Here is an 8569-nt window from a genome sequence, read left to right on the forward strand (position 1 = left end):
CCCACCACTCACTCACCCACTCACTCACTCACTCACTCATTCACCCACTCACTCACCCACTCACTCACCCACTTACTCACTCACTCAACCACTCACCCACTCACTCACCCACTCACTCACTCACTCACCCACTCACTCAACCACTCACTCACTCACCCACCCACTCACTCACCCACTCACTCACCCACTCACTCACTCACCCACTCACCCACTCATTCACCCACTCACTCACTCACCCACTCACTCACTCACTCACCCACTCATTCACTCACTCACCCACTCACCCACCCACCGACCCACTCACCGACCCACTCACCCACCCACTCACCCACCCACTCACCCACTCACCCACCCACTCACTCACTCACCCACTCACTCACCCACTCACCCACCCACCCACTCACCCACCCACCCACTCACCACCCACCCCACCCACTCACCCTGAGTCGCCCTCAGATATTCGAATGCAAAGAGGAGACGCAGCGAGGATGGCCGAGAGTGGTGGACAATCGCATTGATCACCTGCAGCAATGTCACCAGCAGCATCATCATCAGCATCATCATCAGCATCATCATCCTCATCAGCAGCATCATCATCATCAGCAGCAGCAGCATCGTCATCAGCAGCAGCAGCATCATCATCAGCATCATAAGCGGCATCATCACCATCATCAGCAGGTTGAGTGATCAGGTGAGCGAGGGGGGTGGTGGTGGTGAGTGATCAGGTGAGTGATGGGGTTGGTGAGTGATCAGGTGAGTGAGGGGGGGGGTGGTGAGTGTTCAGGTGAGCGAGGGGGGTGGTGAGTGTCCAGGTGAGTGATGGGGGTGGTGGTGAGTGTTCAGGTGAGCGAGGGAGGTGGTGGTGAATGTTCAGGTGAGTGATGGGGGAGGGGGTGGTGAGTGTTCAGGTGAGCGAGGGAGGTGGTGGTGGTGAGTGTTCAGGTGAGCGAGGGAGGGGGGGTGAGTGTTCAGGTGAGCGAGGGAGGGGGGGGGGGGGGGGGGTGAGTGTTCAGGTGAGCGAGGGGGGGTGGTGAGTGTTCAGGTGAGCGAGGGGTGGTGGTGGTGAGTGTTCAGGTGAGTGATGGTGGTGGTGGTGGTGAGTGTTCAGGTAAGCGAGTGAGGGGTGGTGGTGAGTGTTCAGGTGAGCGAGAGGAGGGGTGGTGAGTGTTCAGGTAAGCGAGGGGGGTGGTGGTGGTGAGGGTTCAGGTGAGCGAGGGGGGGGGGGGGTGAGTGTTCAGGTGAGCGATGGTGGTGGTGAGTGTTCAGGTGAGCGATGGTGGTGGTGGTGGTGGTGAGTGTTCAGGTGAGCGAGGGGGGTGGTGGTGGTGAGTGTTCAGGTGAGCGAGGGGGGTGGTGGTGAGTGTTCAGGTGAGCGAGGGGGGGTGGTGATGGTGAGTGTTCAGGTGAGCGGGGGGGGGGGGGTGAGTGTTCAGGTGAGCGATGGTGGTGGTGGTGAGTGTTCAGGTGAGCGCTGGTGGTGGTGGTGGTGAGTGTTCAGGTGAGCGAGTGAGGGGTGGTGGTGAGTGTTCAGGTGAGCGAGAGGAGGGGGTGGTGAGTGTTCAGGTAAGCGAGGGGGGTGGTGGTGAGTGTTCAGGTGAGCGAGAGGAGGGGGTGGTGAGTGTTCAGGTGAGTGAGGGGGGTGGTGGTGGTGAGTGTTCAGGTGAGCAAGGGGGTGGTGAGTGTTCAGGTGAGCGATGGAGGTGGTGGTGAGTGTTCAGGTGAGCGAGGGAGGAGTGGTGGTGAGTGATCAGGTGAGTGATGGTGGTGGTGAGTGTTCAGGTAAGCGATGATGGTGGTGGTGAGTGTTCAGGTAAGCGATGATGGTGGTGGTGAGTGTTTAGGTGAGCGATGATGGGGGTGGTGAGTGTTCAGGTTAGCGATGGTGGTGGTGAGTGTTCAGGTGAGCGATGGTGGTGGTGAGTGTTCAGGTGAGCGATGATGGGGTGGTGAGTGTTCAGGTGAGCAATGATGGTGGTGGTGAGTGTTCAGGTGAGCGATGATGGTGGTGATGAGTGTTCAGGTGAGTGATGGTGGTGGTGAGTGTTCAGGTGAGCGATGATGGTGGTGGTGAGTGTTCAGGTGAGTGATGATGGTGATGAGTGTTCAGGTGAGTGATGGTGGTGAGTGTTCAGGTGAGTGATGATGGTGGTGAGTGTTCAGGTGAGTGATGGTGGTGGTGAGTGTTCAGGTGAGCGATGATGGTGGTGGTGAGTGTTCAGGTGAGCGATGATGGTGGTGAGTGTTCAGGTAAGCGATGATGGTGGTGATGAGTGTTCAGGTGAGTGATGGTGGTGGTGAGTGTTCAGGTGAGCGATGATGGTGGTGGTGAGTGTTCAGGTGAGTGATGATGGTGATGAGTGTTCAGGTGAGTGATGGTGGTGGTGAGTGTTCAGGTGAGTGATGATGGTGGTGAGTGTTCAGGTGAGTGATGGTGGTGGTGAGTGTTCAGGTGAGCGATGATGGTGGTGGTGAGTGTTCAGGTGAGCGATGATGGTGGTGGTGAGTGTTCAGGTGAGCGATGATGGTGGTGGTGAGTGTTCAGGTGAGCGATGATGGGGGTGGTGGTTGTGAGTGTTCAGGTGAGCCATGATGGTGGTGGTGAGTGTTCAAGGTGAGCCATGATGGTGGTGGTGAGTGTTCAGGTGAGCGATGATGGTGGTGATGAGTGTTCAGGTGAGTGATGGTGGTGGTGAGTGTTCAGGTGAGCGATGATGGTGGTGGTGAGTGTTCAGGTGAGTGATGATGGTGATGAGTGGTCAGGCGAGTGATGGTGGTGGTGAGTGTTCAGGTGAGTGATGATGGTGGTGAGTGTTCAGGTGAGTGATGGTGGGGGTGAGTGTTCAGGTGAGCGAGGGGGGGTGGTGAGTGTTCAGGTGAGCGAGGGGTGGTGGTGGTGAGTGTTCAGGTTAGCGATGGTGGTGGTGGTGGTGAGTGTTCAGGTAAGCGAGTGAGGGGTGGTGGTGAGTGTTCAGGTGAGCGAGAGGAGGGGGTGGTGAGTGTTCAGGTAAGCGAGGGGGGTGGTGGTGGTGAGGGTTCAGGTGAGCGAGAGGGGGGGGGGGGGGTGAGTGTTCAGGTGAGCGATGGTGGTGGTGGTGAGTGTTCAGGTGAGCGATGGTGGTGGTGGTGAGTGTTCAGGTGAGCGAGGGGGGTGGTGGTGGTGAGTGTTCAGGTGAGCGAGGGGGGTGGTGGTGAGTGTTCAGGTGAGCGAGGGGGGTGGTGGTGGTGAGTGTTCAGGTGGCGGGGGGGGGGGGGGGTGAGTGTTCAGGTGAGCGATGGTGGTGGTGAGTGTTCAGGTGAGCGATGGTGGTGGTGAGTGTTCAGGTGAGCGAGTGAGGGGTGGTGGTGAGTGTTCAGGTGAGCGAGAGGAGGGGGTGGTGAGTGTTCAGGTAAGCGAGGGGGGTGGTGGTGAGTGTTCAGGTGAGCGAGAGGAGGGGGTGGTGAGTGTTCAGGTGAGTGAGGGGGGTGGTGGTGGTGAGTGTTCAGGTGAGCAAGGGGGGTGGTGAGTGTTCAGGTGAGCGATGGAGGTGGTGGTGAGTGTTCAGGTGAGCGAGGGAGAGTGGTGGTGAGTGATCAGGTGAGTGATGGTGGTGGTGAGTGTTCAGGTAAGCGATGATGGTGGTGGTGAGTGTTCAGGTAAGCGATGATGGTGGTGGTGAGTGTTTAGGTGAGCGATGATGGGGGTGGTGAGTGTTCAGGTTAGCGATGGTGGTGGTGAGTGTTCAGGTGAGCGATGGTGGTGGTGAGTGTTCAGGTGAGCGATGATGGGGGTGGTGAGTGTTCAGGTGAGCAATGATGGTGGTGGTGAGTGTTCAGGTGAGCGATGATGGTGGTGATGAGTGTTCAGGTGAGTGATGGTGGTGGTGAGTGTTCAGGTGAGCGATGATGGTGGTGGTGAGTGTTCAGGTGAGTGATGATGGTGATGAGTGTTCAGGTGAGTGATGGTGGTGAGTGTTCAGGTGAGTGATGATGGTGGTGAGTGTTCAGGTGAGTGATGGTGGTGGTGAGTGTTCAGGTGAGCGATGATGGTGGTGGTGAGTGTTCAGGTGAGCGATGATGGTGGTGGTGAGTGTTCAGGTAAGCGATGATGGTGGTGATGAGTGTTCAGGTGGGTGATGAGTGTTCAGGTGAGTGATGGTGGTGGTGAGTGTTCAGGTGAGCGATGATGGTGGTGGTGAGTGTTCAGGTGAGTGATGATGGTGATGAGTGTTCAGGTGAGTGATGGTGGTGGTGAGTGTTCAGGTGAGCGATGATGGTGGTGGTGAGTGTTCAGGTGAGCGATGATGGTGGTGGTGAGTGTTCAGGTGAGCGATGATGGTGGTGGTGAGTGTTCAGGTGAGCGATGATGGTGGTGGTGAGTGTTCAGGTGAGCGATGATGGTGGTGGTGAGTGTTCAGGTGAGCGATGATGGGGGTGGTGGTTGTGAGTGTTCAGGTGAGCCATGATGGTGGTGGTGAGTGTTCAAGGTGAGCCATGATGGTGGTGGTGAGTGTTCAGGTGAGCGATGATGGTGGTGATGAGTGTTCAGGTGAGTGATGGTGGTGGTGAGTGTTCAGGTGAGCGATGATGGTGGTGGTGAGTGTTCAGGTGAGTGATGATGGTGATGAGTGTTCAGGTGAGTGATGGTGGTGGTGAGTGTTCAGGTGAGTGATGATGGTGGTGAGTGTTCAGGTGAGTGATGGTGGTGGTGAGTGTTCAGGTGAGCGATGATGGTGGTGGTGAGTGTTCAGGTGAGCGATGATGGTGGTGGTGAGTGTTCAGGTGAGCGAGAGGGAGGGGTGCTGGTGACTGTTCAGGTGAGCGATGATGGTGGTGATGAGTGTTCAGGTGAGTGATGGTGGTGGTGAGTGTTCAGGTGAGCAATGATGGTGGTGGTGAGTGTTCAGGTGAGCGATGATGGTGGTGATGAGTGTTCAGGTGAGTGATGGTGGTGGTGAGTGTTCAGGTGAGCGATGATGGTGGTGGTGAGTGTTCAGGTGAGTGATGATGGTGATGAGTGTTCAGGTGAGTGATGGTGGTGAGTGTTCAGGTGAGTGATGATGGTGGTGAGTGTTCAGGTGAGTGATGGTGGTGGTGAGTGTTCAGGTGAGCGATGATGGTGGTGGTGAGTGTTCAGGTGAGCGATGATGGTGGTGGTGAGTGTTCAGGTAAGCGATGATGGTGGTGATGAGTGTTCAGGTGGGTGATGAGTGTTCAGGTGAGTGATGGTGGTGGTGAGTGTTCAGGTGAGCGATGATGGTGGTGGTGAGTGTTCAGGTGAGTGATGATGGTGATGAGTGTTCAGGTGAGTGATGGTGGTGGTGAGTGTTCAGGTGAGCGATGATGGTGGTGGTGAGTGTTCAGGTGAGCGATGATGGTGGTGGTGAGTGTTCAGGTGAGCGATGATGGTGGTGGTGAGTGTTCAGGTGAGCGATGATGGTGGTGGTGAGTGTTCAGGTGAGCGATGATGGTGGTGGTGAGTGTTCAGGTGAGCGATGATGGGGGTGGTGGTTGTGAGTGTTCAGGTGAGCCATGATGGTGGTGGTGAGTGTTCAAGGTGAGCCATGATGGTGGTGGTGAGTGTTCAGGTGAGCGATGATGGTGGTGATGAGTGTTCAGGTGAGTGATGGTGGTGGTGAGTGTTCAGGTGAGCGATGATGGTGGTGGTGAGTGTTCAGGTGAGTGATGATGGTGATGAGTGTTCAGGTGAGTGATGGTGGTGGTGAGTGTTCAGGTGAGTGATGATGGTGGTGAGTGTTCAGGTGAGTGATGGTGGTGGTGAGTGTTCAGGTGAGCGATGATGGTGGTGGTGAGTGTTCAGGTGAGCGATGATGGTGGTGGTGAGTGTTCAGGTGAGCGAGAGGGAGGGGTGCTGGTGACTGTTCAGGTGAGCGATGATGGTGGTGATGAGTGTTCAGGTGAGTGATGGTGGTGGTGAGTGTTCAGGTGAGCGATGATGGTGGTGGTGAGTGTTCAGGTGAGTGATGATGGTGATGAGTGTTCAGGTGAGTGATGGTGGTGGTGAGTGTTCAGGTGAGTGATGATGGTGGTGAGTGTTCAGGTGAGTGATGGTGGTGGTGAGTGTTCAGGTGAGCGATGATGGTGGTGGTGAGTGTTCAGGTGAGCGATGATGGTGGTGGTGAGTGTTCAGGTGAGCAATGATGGTGGTGCTGGTGAGTGTTCAGGTAAATGGTGGTGGTGCTGGTGAGTGTTCAGGTGAGTGAGAGGGTGGTGGTGCTGGTGAGTGTTCAGGTGAGCGATGGTGGTGGTGAGTGTTCAGGTGAGCGAGAGGGAGGGGTGCTGGTGAGTGATCGGGTGAGCGAGGGTGGTGGTGGTGAGTGTTCAGGTGAGCGATGTGGGTGGTGAGTGTTCAGGTGAGGGATGATGGTGGTGCTGGTGAGTGATCAGGTGAGTGAGGGTGGTGGTGGTGAGTGTTCAGGTGAGCGAGAGGGTGTGGGTGCTGGTGAGTGTTCAGGTGAGCGATGATGGTGGTGCTGGTGAGTGTTCAAGGTGAGCCATGATGGTGGTGAGTGTTCAGGTGAGTGATGGTGGTGGTGAGTGTTCAGGTGAGCGATGGTGCTAGTGAGTGTTCAGGTGAGTAATGGTGGTGGTGAGTGTTCAGGTGAGTGATGATGTGGGTGCTGGTGAGTGTTCAGGTGAGTGATGGTGGTGCTGGTGAGTGTTCAGGTGAGTGATGTTGGTGCTGGTGAGTGTTCAGGTGAGCGAGAGCGATGATGGTGGTGCTGGTGAGTGTTCAAGGTGAGCGATGGTGGTGGTGAGTGTTCAGGTGAGCGATGATGGTGGTGGTGAGTGTTCAGGTGAGCGATGATGGTGGTGAGTGTTCAAGGTGAGCGATGATGGTGGTGAGTGTTCAGGTGAGCGATGATGGTGGTGGTGAGTGTTCAGGTGAGCGATGATGGTGGTGAGTGTTCAAGGTGAGCGATGATGGTGGTGAGTGTTCAGGTAAGCAATGATGGTGGTGCTGGTGAGTGTTCAGGTGAGCGGGAGCGATGGTGGTGCTGGTGAGTGTTCAGGTGAGCGATGGTGGTGCTGCTGGTGAGTGTTCAGGTGAGCGATGGTGGTGCTGGTGGTGAGTGTTCAGGTGAGTGATGGTGGTGCTGGTGAGTGTTCAGGTGAGCGAGAGCGATGATGGTGCTGGTGAGTGTTCAGGTGAGCGATGATGGGGGTGGTGAGTGTTCAGGTGAGTGATGGTGCTGGTGAGTGTTCAGGTGAGCGAGAGGGTGGTGGTGGTGAGTGTTCAGGTGAGCGATGGTGGTGCTGGTGAGTGTTCAGGTGAGCGAGAGGGTGGTGGTGGTGAGTGTTCAGGTGAGCGATGGTGGTGCTGGTGAGTGTTCAGGTGAGCGAGAGAGATGATGGTGGTGCTGGTGAGTGTTCAAGGTGAGCGATGGTGGTGGTGAGTGTTCAGGTGAGCGATGGTGGTGGTGAGTGTTCAGGTGAGCGATGATGGTGGTGGTGAGTGTTCAGGTGAGCGATGATGGTGGTGAGTGTTCAAGGTGAGCCATGATGGTGGTGGTGAGTGTTCAGGTGAGCGATGATGGTGGTGCTGGTGAGTGTTCAGGTGAGCGATGGTGGTGGTGAGTGTTCAAGGTGAGCCATGATGGTACTGGTGAGTGTTCAGGTGAGCGATGATGGTGGTGCTGGTGAGTGTTCAGGTGAGCAATGATGGTGGTGGTGAGTGTTCAAGGTGAGCCATGATGGTACTGGTGAGTGTTCAGGTGAGCGATGATGGTGGTGCTGGTGAGTGTTCAGGTGAGCGATGATGGTGGTGGTGAGTGTTCAGGTGAGCGATGATGGTGGTGGTGAGTGTTCAGGTGAGCGATGATGGTGGTGCTGGTGAGTGTTCAGGTGAGCGATGATGGTGGTGCTGGTGAGTGTTCAGGTGAGCGATGGTGGTGGTGAGTGTTCAAGGTGAGCCATGATGGTGGTGCTGGTGAGTGTTCAGGTGAGCGATGGTGGTGGTGAGTGTTCAGGTGAGCGATGATGGTGGTGCTGGTCAGTGTTCAGGTGAGCGATGGTGGTGGTGGTTAGTGTTCAGGTGAGCGATGATGGTGGTGGTGAGTGTTCAGGTGAGCCATGATGGTGGTGGTGAGTGTTCAGGTGAGCAATGATGGTGGTGCTGGTGAGTGTTAAAGGTGAGCCATGATGGTGGTGGTGAGTGTTCAGGTGAGCGATGGTGGTGGTGAGTGTTCAGGTGAGCGATGATGGTGGTGCTGGTGAGTGTTCAGGTGAGCGATGATGGTGGTGCTGGTGAGTGTTCAGGTGAGCCATGATGGTGGTGCTGGTCAGTGACCTTGCGGGCCTGTGAAGGCTCCGTGAGCTCCAGGCTGAAACGGAGAACTCGGAAGTCCTTGCAGTGGATGATCAGCGACTCGGGGTGACGTGACACAGAGGCAGCACTGACGGCCTTCCTACGCCCGTCCACCACTGCAGAGACACGGGGGAGACACACGGGGAGACACGGAGAGACACGGGGAGACACGGGGAGACACGGGGAGACTCTGGGAGACACGGAGAGACACGGGGAGACACGGGGAGACACGGGGAGACACGGGGAGACTCGGGGTGACACGGG

At 56.4% G+C, this 8569-nt stretch overlaps 2 long non-coding RNA genes across 3 annotated transcripts; both read left to right on the top strand.

The window, feature by feature from the left end:
* Window positions 1–769: 769 nt before the first annotated feature.
* Window positions 770–1282, top strand: LOC142922658 (uncharacterized). The gene is made up of 3 exons (XR_012940213.1): window positions 770–843; window positions 1014–1042; window positions 1239–1282. It is a non-coding gene; the product is annotated as an uncharacterized LOC142922658 (long non-coding RNA).
* A 4857-nt stretch (window positions 1283–6139) lies between these two features.
* LOC142922657 (uncharacterized) lies at window positions 6140–8259 on the top strand. 2 transcript variants are annotated; one of them, XR_012940212.1, is made up of 6 exons: window positions 6140–6486; window positions 7491–7555; window positions 7616–7649; window positions 7713–7905; window positions 8064–8094; window positions 8189–8259. It is a non-coding gene; the product is annotated as an uncharacterized LOC142922657 (long non-coding RNA). The 2 variants fall into 2 exon arrangements; XR_012940211.1 differs by lacking the exon at window positions 8189–8259 and having other exon boundaries at window positions 8064–8174.
* The last annotated feature ends 310 nt before the right edge of the window (window positions 8260–8569 follow it).

The sequence above is a fragment of the Petromyzon marinus genome, unplaced genomic scaffold (genome assembly GCF_048934315.1).
Source record: "Petromyzon marinus isolate PM22_M1 ecotype Great Lakes invasive population unplaced genomic scaffold, UKy_Petmar_22M1.pri1.0 PM_Scaffold_135, whole genome shotgun sequence".
In the NCBI taxonomy this organism is placed as follows: Eukaryota; Metazoa; Chordata; class Hyperoartia; order Petromyzontiformes; family Petromyzontidae; genus Petromyzon; species Petromyzon marinus.